This window comes from Pristiophorus japonicus, chromosome 20 (genome assembly GCF_044704955.1).
Source record: "Pristiophorus japonicus isolate sPriJap1 chromosome 20, sPriJap1.hap1, whole genome shotgun sequence".
Classification (NCBI taxonomy): domain Eukaryota; kingdom Metazoa; phylum Chordata; class Chondrichthyes; family Pristiophoridae; genus Pristiophorus; species Pristiophorus japonicus.
The window spans coordinates 78,031,937-78,052,379 of record NC_091996.1 but is presented as its reverse complement, the minus strand read 5'-3'; the positions used below and the strand labels follow the sequence as shown (position 1 = coordinate 78,052,379).

Genomic DNA, 20,443 nt, shown 5'->3' with positions numbered 1-20,443 from the left:
AGCAAGCGCTCTACTCGGAACTCCTTCACGGCAAACGAGCCAAAGGTGGGCAGAGGAAACGTTACAAGGACATCCACAAAGCCTCCCTGATAAAAGTGCAACATCCCCACCGACACCTGGGAGTCTCTGGCCAAAGACCGCCCTAAGTGGAGGAAGTGCATCCAGGAGGGCGCTGAGCACCTTGCGTCTCATCGCGAGAGCATGCAGAAAATGCCTTTATTAGCTGAGGCACAGAAGACATGAGTAGGGTGATTATGCTTGAACTGTATAAAACACTGGTTAGGCCACAGCTGAGGAACTGTTGCAGGAAGCCGGTGGGCTTGATGGGCCAAGTGGCCTCCCTCTGTGATGTCACCATTCAGTGACGTCACCATTCAGTGATGTCACCATTCTGTGATGTCAGTGATGTCACCATTCAGTGAGGTCACCATTCAGTGTGGTCACCAGTCAGTGATGTCACCATTCAGTAAGGACACCATTCAGTGAGGTCACCAGTCAGTGATGTCACCATTCTGTGATGTCAGTGATGTCACCATTCAGTGAAGTCACCATTCAGTGATGTCACCATTCTGTGATGTCAGTGATGTCACCATTCTGACAGCCCCCCGCGCTGGGTTGTGGCTGACACCGCGCATGAGCCCCCTGGCCCGGCCCATGCCGCGCATGCTCAGCACAAAGCCCGGATCACCGGCGGAAAGCGAGTTTTATGAGGAGTTTTTTAATATAAATAGAGGAGAAAAGCGCGTCCCACAGGGAGCAGAACTGGGCCACGTGATCAACGCCACGCCAGTGACTGATGTGAGCTCCAACCAATAGGGAGAGAGCGGGCGGGGCTTGGAGAGCTGCGGTGTCGGTTGGTCCTCCAACCAATTGGGGGGCCCGAGGGGCGGGACGTCTGCCTGGGAGTGTTTGATGGGACAGTGTAGAGGGAGCTTTACTCTGTATATAACCTGAGCTGTACCTGCCCTGTGAGTGTTTGATGGGAAAGTGTAGAGGGAGCTTTACTCTGTATCTAACCCCCTGCTGTACCGGACCGGAAAGTGTTTGGTGCTGACACTTGTTACTCACATCGATGAACACATCTTATAATCGAAAGATGATATAAGATAAACCCATCAGATTCTCCTCTGGACACTGAATGACATTTTAAACCGCCCCCGCCCTCACATCTCTTCTCCTTCTTTGTTGTAATGAAAAGAGACCTAGTTTCTCACTCCTCATAACTAAAGCGTCTTGTTCCTGGTATCATCTCAATACATCGCTTCTGCAATCGCTCTATGGCCTTGACATCTATCCCAGAGTAAAATGCCCCAAAACTTGACAATATTCTAAATGCAGTCCAACCAATGATTTCTGCTCAACACCGAATTTATCTAACATAGGATAACATTTTTTTTAAACAACTTGATCAACTTGTTCTCCCACTTTTGAAAATTTGTGTACATGAACTCTTGTAGGGTTCTGCTGGGAACTAGATAATGTGTTCTTGGAAATCACAGAAGTTCCAGCTGTCTTTTCCTCGCTTCCTGCCAAAACCCAGCAGAGAAGACAAAGAAGAGTCCGGTGCCAGAGGTGGATCAGTGCAGGGTATAACAGTGAGGGGAGACTGATGTAAGGGGGCAGTCGGGACTGGAGACACCGGAGATCAAGCTCAGGGCTCCCGAGGTTCCATCCAGCGGGCTGACCTGGTGTCAGTTACTGTGGACTCACGGGTCTTGCATGTTTACTCTGATTGGTGGATCAGTATAAGGTGCAGCACAGGACAAAAAATCTGCTCATATTCTCTATCTTCTTATATTTCTTAAGATAATAAAGTTGCTAACACCGGACTCTCGAACCTGCTAATTAATAAGACAAGGCATTAGCTAGAATGTTACACCCACAGTCTCTCTGCTCCTCTACTCCTTTTAAATGTTTACTGTTGAATGTACTTTTCCTACCTTTTTTCCCTACAAAATGTAACATCTCACATTTCTCTGAGTCAAATTTCTCCTGTCCCATTTACTAACCTCTTTATGTCACACTGAAATCATTACATTCCTCTTCACAGTTAGCCATGGTCCCATATTGGTCTCATCTGGAGATTTTGGTCTTATGGCCCACATATCAAAGTGGGACTAATTGGACAGCTTTGCAAAGAGCCGGCACAGACTCGATGGGCTGAATGGCCTCCTTCAGCGCTGTATTATTCTATGATTTTGGGTCATTAATAAAGTAGATAAGGGACTGTCAATGGATGTTGGTGAAAGTGAGAGTGCTCGGGATTGGAGACAACCTTTTGACAGGGAGGGAATTGGTCAGGAGGCAGGGAGCAGCGAGTGGGGATGAAAGGTACACACTCAGATTGGCTGGATGTGACAAGTGGTGACCCCCAAGGATCTGCTCTGGGGCCTCAACCTTCACTATATTTAATATTGGCTCTACTCGGAACTCCTTCACTGCAAACGAGCCAAAGGTGGGCTGAGGAAACTTTTCAAGGGCACCCTCAAAGCTTCCCTGATAAAGTGCAACATCCCCACCAACGCCTGGGAGTCCCTGGCCAAAGACCACCCTAAGTGGAGGAAGTGCATCTGGGAGGGTGCTGAGCACCTCGAGTCTCATCGCTGAGAGCATGCAGAAATCAAGCGCAGGCAGCGGAAGGAGCGTGCGGCAAACCAGTCCCACCCTCACCTTCCCTCAATGACTATCTGTCCCACCTGTGACAGAGACTGTTCAGCCACTTATAGACTCATTTTAAGAGTAGAAGCAAGTCTTCCTCGATTCTGAGGAACTGCCTATGATGATGATATTGACTTGGATGAAGAAACAGAGTTGTGCATCCAGTTTTGCAGATGACACTAAAGTAGGAGGGAGACTAAGTAGTGCAGGTGGGAGCAGCAAGTTACAAAGGGCAGGAGCTGAAGGACAGCACGATAAACACTGACCCTGGGGACACCACTGTTTACATCCCTCCAGTCTGAAGAACATCCATTAACCGCTACTCTCTGTTTTCTGCCCTTTACCCAACTTCCTCTCCACGTTGCCTCACTCACTTTAATACTGTGAGCCTTAGTTTGATCAACAAGCCTCCTGTCCGGCACCTTATCAAACACTTTTTGACAATCCATCTACACAACAAAACCTGCATTTCTTTTCTCACTGCACTGTGTAATTTTCTCAAATAATTCCTGCTGACCTCAATAAATCCATTCCACTCACAGATGTTGCAATGTTTGCTCCACACCACAGGGTTCCATCTGTTTAAAGCCACAACACAAAGGTCCAGCTTTCTCCTGGAGTTTGAGAGAAATCCGCTTTAAAAGTGATGCAGAGTTTCAGCCAATGAGGGAGATCCTGGCTCAGCCCCGGGCACGCGAAGCAGCAAGCCCCGCCCCCCTCACACTCCGATTGGTTGAGGACCATCCCAGGCTGGGTCCTCTAGCCCCGCCCCCTCTCTTCCTATTAGTCTGGAGCTGCCGTCAATCACCCGGGCAGGGTGAGCTGGGCATGCGCAGTGCCAGTACAGGAGACGCACGGATGCTGAGACGAGCTCAGGCTGCAGACGGACTCTGCTCAGGGTGAGAATTAGCGGGGCGCAGGGGAGTCATCGATCGGCAAGTGGGCGGGGAGGCTTCATAAACAACTGGTGTAGGCCGCAAGCCTCGAGTAATAACCCAAAACTCCCGCGTTTGCAACGACGGGTTTTTCTCCCGGTAATAGGCCGGGATTCAGCGCCATGTTTGTACAGGAAGGCGGGAAGGTTCAGAGTGCAGCCCGCTTGCTTCATGGCGTGACAGCGCATGCGCAGCCATTTTGGCACAGGAACAGAGTGGGTAGGGCCTCAGTGTCTGCTCCCAACCGGGTCCCAGTGCCCGGGAGAGAAAATATTTATTTTATTCTCACTCTCCACACATCGTATTTCTCACCTGAAGGCGTTGGTAAGTGCCGAGCTTACGGTTTACATCCCACACAATTCTAACAGAAGAGCCCCAGAGCTGGGTCTCTGGGTTGGAATCCCCATAAGAACATAAGAATTAGGAACAGGAGTAGGCCATCTAGCCCCTGAGCCTGCTCCGCCATTCAATAAGATCATGGCTGATCTGGCCGTGGACTCAGCTCCACTTACCCACCCTCTCCCCGTAACCCTTAATTCCCTTATTGCTTAAAAATCTATCTATCTGTGATTTGAATACATTCAATGAGCTAGCCTTAACTGCTTCCTTGGGCAGAGAATTCCACAGATTCACAACCCTCTGGGAGAAGAAATTCTTTCTCAACTCGGTTTTAAATTGGCTCCTCCGTATTTTGAGGCTGTGCCCCCGAGTTCTAGTCTCCCCTACCAGTGGAAACAACCTCTCTGCCTCTATCTTGTCTATCCCTTTCATGATTTTAAATGTTTCTATAAGATCACCCCTCATCCTTCTGAACTCCAAAGAGTAAAGACCCAGTCTACTCAATCTATCATCATAAGGTAACCCCCTCATCTCCGGAATCAGCCTAGTGAATCGTCTCTGTACCCCTTCCAAAGCTAGTATATCCTTCCTTAAGGAAGGTGACCAAAACTGCACGCAGTACTCCAGGTGCGGCCTTACCAATACCTTATACAGTTGCAGCAACACCTCCCTGCTTTTGTGCTCCATCCCTCTCGCAATGAAGGCCAACATTCCATTCGCCTTCCTGATTACCTGCTGTACCTGCAAACTAACCTTTTGGGATTCATGCACAAGGACCCCCAGGTCCCTCTGCATCTCAGCATGTTGTAATTTCTCCCCATTCAAATAATATTCCCTTTTACTGTTTTTTTTCCCAAAGTGGATGACCTCACACTTTCCGACATTGTATTCCATCTGCCAAACCTTAGCCCATTCGCTTAACCTATCCAAATCTCCTTGCAGCCTCTCTGAGTCCTCTACACAACCCGCTTTCCCACTAATCTTAGTGTCATCTGCAAATTTTGTTGCACTACACTCTGTCCCCTCTTCTAGGTCATCTATATATATTGTAAACAGTTGTGGTCCCAACACTGATCCCTGTGGCACACCACTAACCACCGATTTCCAAGCGGAAAAGGACCCATTTATCCTGACTCTGCTTTCTGTTCACCAGCCAATTCTCTATCCATGCTAATACATTTCCTCTGACTCTGCGTACCTTTATCTTCTGCAGTAACCTTTTGTGTGGCACCTTATCGAATGCCTTTTGGAAATCTAAATACACCACATCCATCGGTTCACCTCTATCCACCATGCTCGTTATATCCTCAAAGAATTCCAGTAAGTTAGTTAAACATGATTTCCACTTCATGAATCCATGTTGTGTCTGCTTGATTGCACTATTCCTATCGAGATGTCCCGCTATTTCTTCCTTAATGATAGTTTCAAGCATTTTCCCCACTACAGATATTAAACTAACCGGCCTATAGTTACCTGCCTTTTGCCTGCTCCCTTTTTTAAACAGAGGCGTTACATTAGCTGCTTTCCAATCCGCTGGTACCTCCCTTTAGTCCAGAGAATTTTGGTAGATTATAACGAATGCATCTGCTATAACTTCCGCCATCTCTTTTAATATCCTGGGATGCATTTCATCAGGACCAGGGGACTTGTCTACCTTCAGTCCCATTAGCCTGTCCAGCACTACCCCCCTAGTGATAGTGATTGTCTCAAGGTCCTCCCTTCCCACATTCCTGTGGCCTGCAAATTTTGGCATGGTTTTTGTGTCTTCCACTGTGAAGACGGAACCAAAATAATTGTTTAAGGTCTCAGCCATTTCCACATTTCCCATTATTAAATCCCACTTTTCATCTTCTAAGGGACCAACATTTACTTTAGTCACTCTTTTCCGTTTTATATATCTGTAAAAGCTTTTACTATCTATTTTTATGTTTTGCGTAATCTATCTTCCCTTTCTTTATTGCTTTTTTAGTCATTCTTTGCTGTTGCTTAAAATTTTCCCAATCCTCTAGTTTCCCACTAACCTTGGCCACCTTCTACGCATTGGTCTTTGATTTGATACTTTCCTTTATTTCCTTGGTTATCCACGGCTGGTTATCCCTTCTCTTGCCGCCCTTCTTTTTCACTGGAATATATTTTTGTTGCGCACTATGAAAGAGCTCCTTAAAAGTCCTCCACTGTTCCTCAATTGTGCCACCGTTTAGTCCTTGTTTCCAGTCTACTTTAGCCAACTCTGCCCTCATCCCACTGTAGTCCCTTGTTTAAGCATAGTACGCTCGTTTCTGACACAACTTCCTCATCCTCAATCTGTTTTACAAATTCAACCATATTGTGATCACTCATTCCGAGAGGATCTTTTATGAAGAGATCGTTTATTTTTCCTGTCTCATTACACAGGACCAGATCTAAGATGGCTTGCTCCCTTGTAGGTTCTGTTCCATACTGTTCTAAGAAACAATCCCGTATGCATTCTATGAATTCCTCCTCCAGGCTACCCCGTGCGATTTGATTTGACCAATCGATATGTAGGTTAAAATCCCCCATGATTACTGCAGTTCCTTTTTCACATGCCTCCATTATTCCATTGATTATTGCCCGCCGCACCGTGAAGTTATTATTTAGGGGCCTATAAACTACGCCGACAAGTGACTTTTTCCCCTTACTATCTCTAATCTCCACCCACAATGATTCAACATTTTGTTCATTGGAGCCAATATCATCCCTCACAACTGCCCTGATATAATCTTTTATAAACAGAGCTACCCCACCTCCTTTCCCTTCTTGCCTATCTTTCTGAATCGTCAGATACCCCTGTATGTTTAATTCCCAGTTTTGGCCACCTTGCAACCATGTTTCTGTAATGGCCACCAAATCATACCCATTTGTAATGATTTGTGCCGTCAACTCATTTACTTTATTTCGAATGCTGCGTGCATTTAGGTAGAGTGTTTTCATCCTAGTTTTTAAACCATGATTTTTAGTTTTGACCCCTCCTGCAGCCCTTTTATATTCAGTGGCCCTTTTTGTTTCTTGCCTTTGGTTTCTCTGCCCTCCACTTTTACTCATCTCTTTTCTGTCTTTTGTTTTTGTCTCCTTTTTGTTTCCCTCTGTATCCCTGTATTGGTTCCCATCCCCCTGCCATATTAGTTTAACTCCTCACCAACAGCACTAGCAAACACTCCCCCTGGGACATTGGTTCCGGTCCTGCCCAAGTGCAGACCATCCAGTTTGTACTGGTCCCACCTCCCCCAGAACCTGTTCCAATGCCCCACGAATTTGAATCCCTCCCTGCTGCACCACTGCGCAAGCCACGTATTCATCTGTGCTATCCTGCGATTCCTACTCTGACAAGCACGTGGCACTGGTAGCAATCCCGAGATTACTACTTTTGAGGTCCTACTTTTTAATTTAGCTCCTAGCTCCTTAAATTCGTCTCGTAGGACCTCATCCCTTTTTTTAACCAATGTGCACCACGACAACTGGCTGTTCTCCCTCCCTTTTTAGAATGTCCTGCACTCGCTCGGAGACATCCTTGACCCTTGCACCAGGGAGGCAACATACCATCCTGGAGTCTCGATTGCGGCTGCAGAAACGCCGATCTATTCCTCTTGTGATTGAATCCCCTATCACTATCGCTCTCTCACTCTCCCATGTACAGACCCAGGGTTAGAATCCCTCGGTACAGTCCCAAGGTTGTAAACCATCGCAAGAAGTGAATTGTCAGCCTTGGTGTTACAAGTTTCATCAGTTACAGGCTGGAGAGAGGAATAATTCACTGTCAAGCCCTTTTAAATTTACATGGTCAGGTATTCAATTTACCGATAACTCTAATCCTGGATTTAAAGGAGGGGAGAGCTGTGTTTAAATCAAATAGTCTCTTTGGAGATTCTCAGAGAAGGATCTGGTCAACTCGAAACTCTGAAAGCAAAAAAATCGGTTAGAAATTTCCAATTGGTAGTTTTTGACCAATATCGAACACCACAGGGAGGGGAAATTCTGTAATAAGAAAGGAACTTGGCAAGATTCAAAATAATTTAACAAAGGATTCGAGGGACTCTTACATTTGGCATCTTTACTTTGTCCACTCGAGGAGTTAGATAACAGACTTTCTCCTGTGAATATAGAGCTGTATTATTAGGCCACGATCTGTTTACTTGTTCATTTTCTGTTGAATACGTTTGCTGAGTAAATTTAAACCCAGGTTTGCAGATGTGATGCTCTATTCACACATCGAAGGTGAGAGAGATGCTGTGGGGCACACGTTACCAGTAGCTGAAAGCAATTAACAGACTGGGTTAAATGATCCCGGGTGTATGAAGGAACTTTGTGTAGAAACTACAATTGTCTGTTCTGAATTTCTATCCTGTACGTACAGTGATGACTTTTGTAAACTCCTTTTACAGGGTATTAGAAGGGGAGGATTTACAGACGGGAAACTCAAACCAAACAGCACATCAAGATCTGACAGAGTCACTTGATTCATCAGGACCTGAATATCATCGGCCTTTGACTGTGGAAGGAGAAATGTTTGTCTGTTCTGTCTGTGGGAAAGGATTTCAAACATCAGTGTGACTGGAAAAGCACCGAGACACACACACCCGCGTGAGAGTGTTCCAGTGCACTGACTGGAAAAGAGCTTTAGCCAGTTACACAGCCTGAAAAACATCGCACCATTCACAGCAGGGAGAAACCGTACACGTGTTGTGTGTGTGGACGAGGTTTCAACTGATCATCCAACCTGAAGAGACATAAGGATACCCGGACCATGGAGAAACCGTGGAAATGTGGGGACTGTGGGAAGGGATTCAGATCACCGTCTGAGCTGGAAACTCATCGAAGATTTCACACCGGGGAAAGGCCGTTCACCTGCCCCGTGTGTGGGAAGGGATTCACTGATTCATCCAACCTTCGGACACACCAGCGAGTTCACACTGGGGAGAGACCGTTCACCTGTTCTGTGTGTGAGAAGGGATTTACTCAGTTATCCAACCTGCTGACACATAAACGAGTTCACACCAGGGAGAGGCCGTTCACCTGCTCCATCTGTGGGAAGGGATTCACTGCGCTAGGCGGTCTCCAGAAACACCAGCTAGTTCACACTGGGGAGAGGCCGTTCACTTGCTCTGTGTGTGAGAAGGGATTCACTCGGTTATCCACCCTGCTGAACCACAAACGAGTTCACACTGGGGAGAGGCCGTTCACCTGCTCTGTCTGTGGGAAGGGATTCACTGTGTCAGCCGGTCTCCAGAAACACCAGCGAGTCCACACTGGGGAGAGGCCGTTCACGTGCTGTGTGTGTGGAAAAGGATTCGCTCAATCAACCGGCCTGTTGACACACAACAAGCTAGTTCACACTGTGGAAAGGCCGTTCACTTGCTCCGAATGTGGGAAGGGATTCGCTCTGTCATCCACCCTTCTGATACATCAGCGAGTTCACAGAGAGAGACCGTTTAGCTGCTCTGTCTGTGGGAAGGGCTTCGCTCTGTTAGTCTGTCTCCAGAAACACCAGCGAGTTCACACTGGGGAGAGGCCATTCAATTGCTCCAAATGTGGGAAGAGATTCACTCGGTCATCCAAGCTCCTGATACACCAGCGAGTTCACACTGGGGAGAGGCCGTTCCCTTGCTCCAAATGTGGGAAGAAATTCACTCAGTCATCCAACCTGCTGACACACAACAAGCGAGTTCACACTGGGGAGAGGCCGTTCCCTTGCTCCGTGTGTGGGAAGGGATTTGCTCTGTCATCCGACCTCCTGAGACACCAACAAGTTCACAACTGACGGCAGGGGTTGGATTCTGCTGTTAATTACATCCAAGTCAGAACTATGTTCATTCTGGAAGTTGGGATTTGTTTTTGCCAATGTTAATAACCCTATAACTGGGCTATATGTATAAATGTCAAATCAATTAGCTTTCTTTTAAACACCGTGTGCCTAGTCTTTGATATCTCAGTGATAAGAATCGAAGAAGCCTTGGTGCTGCTGCAGACACAGTGGTCCTCATATTTTTATCCAAGACGGGCCTCAGCCCAGTCATTTGTTCCCAATGTTGATGCAGTGGTTCAAGAACCGCCGGGTATCAGGAGCAGTATTGAGGGCTGGGTGGGACAGTGCACTGTGAGGAGAACACAAAGCATCTGCAAAGGGATATGGACAGTTTAAGAGAGTGGGCAATACGGCGGCAGATGGAGCATAATGTGGGGAACTGTGAGGTTATTCACTTTATTAGGAAGGTCAGAAAAACAGCATATTTTAAATTGTGAGACAATGTTAAATGTTGGTGTTCAGAGAGGCTTGGGTGTCCTCATACAGGAAACACACAAAGTTAGCATGCAGGTACAGCAAGCAATTAGAAAGGTGAATGGCATGTTGGCCTTTATTGCAAGGGGGTTGGAGTATAAGAGTAAGGAAGTCTTACTACAATTGTACAGGGCTTTCGTGAAACCACAAACGGTCCAACGATGGTTCACTAGATTGATCCCTGGGATGAGAGGGTTGTTCTATGAGGAGAGATTGAGTGGATTATACTCTCTGCAGTTTTGAAGAATGAGAGGGGATCTCATTGAAAAATATAAGATTCTGAGGGGTATTGACAGGGTAGATGCTGAGTGGTTGCTTCCCCAGCTGGAGAGTCTAGAAATAGAGGGCATAGTCTCAGGATAAGGGGAAGGCCATTTCAGACTGAGTTGAGGAGGAATGTCTTCACTCAGAGGGTTGTGAATCTGGAATTCTCTACCTGCAAAGACTGGATGTCGGGTCATTGAGTATATTCAAGGCTAAGATAGATTTATGGACTCGAGGGGAATCACGGGATTATGGGGAACAGACAGGAAAGTGGAGTTGAGGTCGATGATTGGCCATGGTATCGAGTGACGGAGCAGGCCCGAAGTGCTGTATGGCCGACTCCTGCTTCCAATTCTTATGCTCTTATGTTCTTAAATTGTTTCCAGAGGCTGAAGGGTTTGTAACCAGAGGACACAGATTTAACTCGCACAAGAATCAGAGGTGAAATGAGGAAATAAATACGCAATGAGCTGTTATGATCTGGAATACACGGCCTGAAAGGGTGCTGGGAGCAGATTCAGTAATAAGTTTCAGCAGGGAATTAGGTCAATACTTGAATTGGAAAATTGCAGAGATATTGGGAAAGAGCAGGGGGAGTGGGACTGATTGGGATATTGGGAAAGAGCAGCGGGAATGGGACTGATTGGGATATTGGGAAAGAGCAGGGGGAGTGGGACTAATTGGGATATTGGGAAAGAGCAGGGGGAATGGGACTGATTGGTTAGATCTTTCAACTGAGTGCCAGCACAGGCACCAGTGGGGTAAATGTACACGTTCTGTGCTGTAACATTCTGTGATTGTATAACGACATCATGTCTCTGTTTATATTACACTCGACCCTGTCTCTGTTTGTATTACACTAGACCCTGTCTCTGTTTATATTACACTCGACTTTGTCGCTGTTTATATTACACTAGGCCCTGTCTCTGTTTATATTACACTAGACCCTGTCTCTGTTTATATTACACTAGACCCTGTCTCTGTTTATATTACACTAGACCCTGTCTCTGTTTATATTACACTAGACCCTGTCTCTGTTTATTACACTAGACCTGTCTGTTTGTATTACACTAGGTCCTGTCTCTGTTTATATTACACTAGGCCCTGTCTCTGTTTATATTACACTAGACCCTGTCTCTGTTTATATTACACTAGACCCTGTCTCTGTTTATATTACACTAGACCCTGTCTCTGTTTATTACACTAGACCTGTCTGTTTGTATTACACTAGGTCCTGTCTCTGTTTATATTACACTAGACCCTGTCTCTGTTTATATTACACTCGACCCTGTCTCTGTTTATATTACACTAGGCCCTGTCTCTGTATATATTACACGAGATCCTGTCTCTGTTTATATTACACTAGACCCTGTCTCTGTTTATAGTACACTAGACCCTGTCTCTCTTTATATTACACTAGGCCCTGTCTCTGTTTATATTACACGAGACGCTGTCTCTGTTTATATTATACTAGACCCTGTCTCTGTTTATATTACACTAGACCCTGTCTCTGTTTATATTACGAGACCCTGTCTCTGTTTATATTAGTCGACCCTGTCTCTGTTTATATTACGAGACCCTGTCTCTGTTTATATTACAGTCGACCCTGTCTCTGTTTATATTACACTAGACCCTGTCTCTGTTTATATTACATTAGACCCTGACTCTGTTTATATTACACTAGACCCTGTCCCTGTTTATATTACACTAGACCCTGTCTCTGTTTATATTACACTAGACCCTGACTCTGTTTATATTACACGAGGCCCTGACTCTGTTTACTTAACACGTTTCCCTTTCTCACTTTATATTACAATAGCACCTGTCTCTGCTAATACCGCACTTGACCTTGCATCTGTAAAATAGAGAGACAGATGATAGAGGAATAGATAAATATTGATAATCGTAGAGATATATATTTGCGTGTGTGAGAGGATGCAATCATTTTTTTAAACTTCGAAGCAGGTTTATTCTTGTTAATAGCTATCAGCAGCTACAGGCAATGTGTAATTGATCTGGTATTGTGTGGGTAATATTTGTGTTGAGAGGATGGGGTGAATCTTGTAACAATCTCCCAGAGATGGACTGGGATTGAGGGACAGGACTGAAGGGGAGCAATTCACTGCACTTTGCACTACTTAGTGGCACACTGTATGTTGAAGGTCACTAATTCACACTTGTGTTGTCCTGTGACAACTGCTCATAGATTTTAATGCTAAGGATTGTTTTTCTTGCAGTATTTCCCATTGGGCTTTGCCTGGCCCACTGATTGTATCAGACAGAGCCTGGAACCGTGACCTCACAGCACCACCGGCTGGGCAGCCGCAGGGTCCTAATGTCCGCTGGGTTCACTAACTCAAATGGTTGAGGAACAACTGAAAAAAAGCACACACTTCGCTCTATATATGTGTGATGTGTGGGTGTATAAAGTACATATAATGTTTGCAAGTGCATTCTGCAAACATAAATGATTAACTTCACCAGTTGTCTTTCACAATTTTATATCCTTTTGTTCAAGATGTAATGGCAAAGTGTTTAATATCATTACCATTTATTGATAACACATTGTCTTGTGTGCTCTTGTTCAGAAAGTGATGTCACACTGACCATTCCGTTACCAAGGTGACCATGTCTGTCCGCAGTATTCAGTGGGAAAGGGGATTAAATCACACCGAGGATAATGAGCAGCCCCTCTCCAGTCTCTGAGCTTTATTGTCCAGTGATCACCTCACCATCACACAGAATCCCCTGATATACACCTGGAGTGTGTGTTTATTGGTGCAAGTGATGATAAAAATAAAACTACCTGTACCTGGCATGAGGTTAATAAACCTGTAATTCTCTGACCGAATATTTTCCTCATTTGAAAATAATGAAACACTTGTTACTCTCCAGAGAATTGTGCACTATTTCTGTTTGCACAGTATTCTTTCTTTTGACTGTTACCTTCACTGTTTACTCCTCAACCTCTTCCAACATTTGTGGGAATGGTCTAGTGCAGTAATAACTGGGGCCGGGACAAGAAGAAACAAGTCTTTGTGATAATAATAGAAACAATATTTGGCACAATAACTGAAAGATGTCATAGTACTCTGCGTGGTCTAACCAAGGTTCGATACAGGTTTAGCATAACTTCCCTACTTTTCATTTCTATTATTCTTTTTCTATGTATTAAAAGAAAATAGAAATTTAGATGCTTCATCAACCACCCCCCATCATTTAATCAATAGCAGCAGTCACCAAATGCTCCCATGACTGTGCCAGTAACTTGATGTTACTCCGAGGTGGTGTCCAGGAGCAGCCACCCTTTTGCTCAAGTAAAATTGTTTTGCCTTTTCACCTCTATCCCCCCCCACCGCCCAGCCCCGACTCTCTCTCCCCCCAGACACACTCTCTTTCCCCCCCCCCCCTGCCCAGACACTCTCTTCCCTTCTCCCCCCCCGCCCAGGCACTTTCTCTTCCCCCCCCCCCCCCAGACTCTCCCCCCGAGACACACTCTTCCCCCCCCCCCCAGACACACACTTCCCCGCCCCCCCCCAACCCCAGACTCTCTCTCACCCGCAAACTCTCTCACCCCCAGACTCTCTCCCTCCACCCCAGACTCTATCCCCACCCCCAGACCCTCCCCCCCCACCCCAGCCTCTCTCTCCCCACCCCCAGACTCTCCCCACCCCCAGACTTTCTCTCTCCCCCCACCCCAGAATCTCTCTCGCCCCCCCCACTCAGCACAGATAAATTCAAAATGAAGCAATATGGCAGGAAATCATTAACAATGAAGCCCCGAGGTGTCACATAGACAGAGAAAATAGGTACAGGAGTCGGCCATTCGACCCTTCTAGCCTGCACCGCTATTCAATGAGTTCATGGCTGAACATGCAACTTCAGTACCCCATTCCTGCTTTCTCGCCATACCCCTTGATCCCCCTAGTAGTAAGGACTTCATCTAACTCCTTTTTGAATATATTTAGTGAATTGGCCTCAACTACTTTTTGTGGTAGAGAATTCCACAGGTTCACCACTCTCTGGGTGAAGAAGTTTCTCCTCATCTTGGTCCTAAATGGCTTACCCCTTATCCTTAGACTGTGACCCCTGGTTCTGGACTTCCCCAACAGGAACATTCTTCCTGCATCTAACCTGTCTAAACCCATCAGAATTTTAAACGTTTCTATGAGGTCCCCTCTCATTCTTCTGAACTCCAGTGAATACAAGCCCAGTTGATCCAGTCTTTCTTGATAGGTCAGTCCCGCCATCCCGGGAATCAGTCTGGTGAACCTTTGCTGCACTCCCTCAATAGCAAGAATGTCCTTCCTCAGGTTAGGAGACCAAAACTGTACACAATACTCCAGGTGTCGCCTCACCAAGGCCCTGTACAACTATAGCAACACCTCCCTGCCCCTGTACTCAAATCCCCTCGCTATGAAGCCCAACATGCCATTTGCTTTCTTAACCGCCTGCTGTACCTGCATGTCAAACTCCCTCCTTTCAGGAGACCATTAATCAGGCCCTGATGTAAGGATTGATCTTAATAAACACTACTGCAACCACCCTCTGCCAAAAACCAAGCAGTCAATATATGATCTGCATAGCCTGTAATTTCTGCTGGTGTCACATTAACAGAAGCAGGATATACTGTAAGAATACCAGAAACATGCTCCGATTGATTACTGGCAAAGTCACAGTCTAGAGTAATAATAATTGAGGCATGCAGGAAAACTGAAATAACAGCGGCAGGTAATTACGACATGGTTAGGCAGAGTCAACATGGTTTTATGAAAGGGAAATCGTGTTTGACAAATTTATTAGCGATTTTGAGGATGTAACTAGCAGGGTAGATAAAGGGGAACCAGTGGATGTAGTATATTTGGATTTCCAAAAGGATTTCAATAAGGTATCACATGAAAGGTTATTAACAAGATAAAGGCTATCCCCCACCACCCCAGACTCTCTTTCTCTCTTCCCCCCCACAGTCTCTCCCACCCCATGCTCTCTCTCTTCCCCCACCCCAGACTCTTCCCCCCGCCCAGACGCTCTCTACTAACGCTCCCCCCCCCCACAGTCTCTTCCCCGAGTATCTCTTTCCCCCTCCGACTCTCTCTCTTCCCCCCCCTCCCCAGACTCACTCTCCCTCTCCCAAATTCTCCCAACCTCCAGACTCTCTCAATCCCTTCCCCCCACCCTAGTCTCTTTCTAGCCCCCCCCAGACTCTCTCCCTCCCCCCACCCTAGTCTCTCTCTAGCTGTGCCCCCCCCCAGTCTCTCACTCCCTCCCCCACCCCAAACTCTCTCTAGCCTCCCCCCTCCTCCCCAAGACCCTCTCTCTCTCTAGCCCCTTCCCCAGGCTCTCTCTCCCCTCTCTCGGCCACTCGCCGGGTCAGGGGCAGTGTGCTGGGAAATTAGACTTCCGGTCCAGGTGGGAGGATCAGGGCGGTTCCTCCACACATCCTCCACAGTGCAAATAGTCACTTTGTTTTAAAATACAAGTTGTGATATGTGAAAAGCTCAGATATTATTGTGATTGTAGCACACTGGTCACTGGTTTAACTTGTTTAGTTTCAATAGGTTAAAGCTTCCACTAAATGGAGATCCAGTGCAATAGACTGTTCAGAGATGCTCTACTGATTTCGGCAGCAGAACTTGCAGAATTGAATTATTCATTTTAATATTTATTCCCTTTGATATAAATCACATCTGTACTAATTGAACAAAACTGAAGCCAATGTCACTGTTTGAGATATTTCTATTTCTGTGTATCAACTGTCAATATCCTTAAAGAAAACTCTTGAGTTGAAACGAATCAATAAGTGACTCTGTGGTTCTGATTTTTCTGCCATGAACACTTCATGGGAACCAGTGAGGGGTTTATGTAAATAAACACAGAAATAGAAGTCCCAGATTCGAGTACTGAGCGAGAGAAACACAATAAATGTTTCCCCACCAACACAGCACAAAAATAAACAGAGAAAGAAATTCAAATATCTCAACAGATTCCAGCAACAATTGTTTTTTGGTACATTTCTCCAAATTATAGGAGAATAAAGTAAAGGTAATCCCCACGGTCAGAATGGGGAAAGATTCTAGTCACAGCATACAGTGACATCACAAATGTGTCAGTGGAGATTTCCTGTATCCTCTCCCTCTCCTATTTCTATCTTATCTCCCCTCGCAAGAATGGGTGCCTTAGACCCAATCTCCACACCTAGTTGTCGATTCTTATGAAAGTTTTCCCTCAGCCCTATTTCAGAGGCCTCCAACCAAATTGATTGGAATGCACAGAGGAAGCTTCAATCCAAACTGTGACCTGTGCATTAAATGATCTGGGAGTGTTTGATGGGACAGTGTAGAGGGAGCTTTACTCTGTATCGAACCCCATGCTGTACCTGCCCTGGGAGTGTTTGATGGGACAGTGTAGAGGGAGCTTTACTCTGTATCTAACCCGTTTTGTACCTGGCCTGGGAGTGTTTGATGGGACAGCGTAGAGGGAGCTTTACTCCATATCTAACCCAGAGTGCACAGGATTCGGGAGTGTTTGATGGGACAGTGTAGAGGGAGCTTTACTCCGTATCCAACCTGGAGTGCAAGGATCTGGGATTGTTTGATGGGACAGTGTAGAGGGAGCCTTACTCCGTATCTAACCCAGAGTGCAAGGATCTGGGAGTGTTTGATAGGACAGGGTGACTCCACTGTCCAAGCAACATGATACTATCAGTGCAAAAGCAAAATACCCCGGATGCTGGAATCTGAAATAACAGAAAATGCTGGAAATAGTCAGCAGGTCAAGCAGTATCTGTGGAGAAAGAAACAGAGTTAATGTTTCAGGTTGATGACCCTTCGTCAGAAATGGAAAAAGTTAGCGATGTAACAGATTTTAAGCAGGTGCAGAGGCAGGGAAAGGGAGGAGGGGAGAAAAGAACAAAAGAGACGGTCTGTGAGAAGGGGACAGGCGAGAGATTAAATGACAAAATGACCCCTACTCTCCAACCCCTCCTTCACCCCTACTCTCCAACCCCTCCTTCACCCCTACTCTCCAACCCCCCTCACCCCAACCCCTCCTTCACCCCTACTCTACAACCCCTCCTTCACCCCTACTCTACAACCCCTCCTTCACCCCTACTCTCCAACCCCTCCTTCACCCCTACTCTCCAATCCCCCTCACCCCAATCCCTCATTTACCCCTACTCTCCAAACCCCCTCACCCCAATCCCTCCTTCACCTCAACTCTCCAACCCCTCCTTCATCCCTACTCTCCAACACCCCTCACCCCAACTCCTCCTTCACCTCTACTCTCCAACCCCTCCTTCATCCCTACTCTCCAACCCCCCTCACCTCAACCCCTCCTCCACCCCTACTCTCCAACCCCCCCTCACCCCAACCCCTCCTCCACCCCTACTCTCCAACTCCTCACCCCAACCCCTCCTTCACCCCTACTCTCCAACCCCCCTCACCCCAACCCCTCCTTCACCCCTACTCTCCAACCCTCCTCACCCCAACCCCTCCTCCATCCCTACTTTCCAACCCCTCCTCCACCCCTACTCTCCAACCCCTCCTCCACCCCTACTCTCCAACCCCTCCTCCACCCCTACTCTCCAACTCCTCACCCCAACCCCTCCTCCACCCCTACTCTCCAACTCCCCTCACCCCAACCCCTCCTTCACCCCGACTCTCCAACCACTCACCCCAATCCCTCCTTCACCCCGACTCTCCAACTCCTCACCCCAACCCCTCCTTCACCCCTACTCTCCAATCACTCATCCCAACCCCTCCTTCACCCCTACTCTCCAACTCCTCACCCCAACCCATACTCTCCAACTCCTCACCCCAACCCCTCCTTCACCCCTACTCTCCAACCCCTCCTTCACCCCTACTCTCCAACCCCCCTCACCTCAACCCCTCCTCCACCCCTACTCTCCAACCCCCCCTCACCCCAACCCCTCCTCCACCCCTACTCTCCAACTCCTCACCCCAACCCCTCCTTCACCCCTACTCTCCAACCCCCCTCACCCCAACCCCTCCTTCACCCCTACTCTCCAACCCTCCTCACCCCAACCCCTCCTCCATCCCTACTTTCCAACCCCTCCTCCACCCCTACTCTCCAACCCCTCCTCCACCCCTACTCTCCAACTCCTCACCCCAACCCCTCCTCCACCCCTACTCTCCAACTCCCCTCACCCCAACCCCTCCTTCACCCCTACTCTCCAACCCTCCTCACCCCAACCCCTCCTCCATCCCTACTTTCCAACCCCTCCTCCACCCCTACTCTCCAACCCCTCCTCCACCCCTACTCTCCAACTCCTCACCCCAACCCCTCCTCCACCCCTACTCTCCAAACCCCCTCACCCCAACCCCTCCTTCACCCCTACTCTCCAAAACCCTCATCCCAACCCCTCCTTCACCCCTACTCTCCAACTCCTCACCCCAACCCCTCCTTCACCCCTACTCTCCAACTCCTCACCCCACCCCTCCTTCACCCCTACTCTCCAACTCCTCACCCCAACCCCTCCTTCACCCCTACTCTCCAATCACTCACCCCAACCCCTCCTTCACCCCTACTCTCCAACTCCTCACCCCAACCCCTCCTTCACCCCTACTCTCCAACCACTCACCCCAACCCCTCCTTCACCCCTACTCTCCAACTCCTCACCCCAACCCCTCCTTCACCCCTACTCTCCAACCACTCACCCCAATCCCTCCTTCACCCCTACTCTCCAACTCCTCACCCCAACCCCTCCTTCACCCCTACTCTCCAACCACTCACCCCAATCCCTCCTTCACCCCTACTCTCCAACTCCTCACCCCAACCCCTACTCTCCAACTCCTCACCCCAACCCCTCCTTCACACCTACTCTCCAACCCTCCTTCACCCCTACTCTCCAACCCCTCCTTCACCCCTACTCTCCAACCCCTCCTTCACCCCTACTCTCCAACCCCTCCTTCACCCCTACTCTCCAACCCCTCCTTCACCCCTACTCTCCAACCCCCCCTTCACCTCTACTCTCCAACCCCTCACCCCAACTCCTCCTTCACCTCTGCTCTCCAACCCCTCCTTCATCCCTACTCTCCAACCACCCTTCACCCCTACTCTCCAACCCCCCTCACCCCAACCCCTCCTTCACCCCTACTCTCCAACCCCTCACCCCAACCCCTCCTTCACCCCTACTCTCCAACCCCTCACCCCAACCCCTCCTTCACCCCTACTCTCCAATCCCCCTCACCCCAACCCCTCATTTACCCCTACTCTCCAAACCCCCTCACCCCAATCCCTCCTTCACCTCTACTCTCCAACCCCTCCTTCATCCCTACTCTCCAACCCCCCTCACCTCAACCCCTCAACCCCCCTCACCCCAACTCCTCCTTCACCTCTACTCTCCAACCCCTCCTTCATCCCTACTCTCCAACCCCCCTCCATCCCAACCCCTCCTTCACCCCGACTCTCCAACCCCTCACCCCAACCCCTCCTTCATCCCTACTCTCCAACTCCTCACCCCAACCCCTCCTTCACCCCTACTCTCCAATCACTCACCCCAACCCCTCCTTCACCCCTACTCTCCAACTCCTCACCCCAACCCCTCCTTCACCTCTACTCTCCAACTCCTCACCCCAACCCCTACTCTCCAACTCCTCACCCCAACCCCTCCTTCACCCCTACTCTCCAACCCCTCCTTCATCCCTACTCTCCAACCCCCCTCACCTCAACCCCTCCTCCACCCCTACTCTCCAACCCCCCCTCACCCCAACCCCTCCTTTACCCCTACTCTCCAACCCCCCTCACCCCAACCCCTCCTTCACCCCTACTCTCCAACTCCTCCTTCACCCCTACTCTCCAACTCCTCACCCCAACCCCTCCTTCACCCCTACTCTCCAACCCCCCTCACCCCTACTCTCCAACCCCCCTACTCTCCAACCCTCCTCACCCCAACCCCTCCTCCACCCCTACTCTCCAACTCCTCACCCCAACC

General features: G+C 48.2%; 1 long non-coding RNA gene and 1 pseudogene across 1 annotated transcript in view; both read left to right on the top strand.

The window, feature by feature from the left end:
• LOC139233052 (zinc finger protein 850-like) overlaps positions 1–11,152 on the top strand; it is a 77,923-nt pseudogene extending 66,771 nt beyond the window's left edge.
• Positions 1–20,443, top strand: part of LOC139232625 (uncharacterized) — a 973,018-nt gene that overhangs the window by 108,867 nt on the left and 843,708 nt on the right. The gene's annotated exons all lie outside the window — the stretch shown is intronic.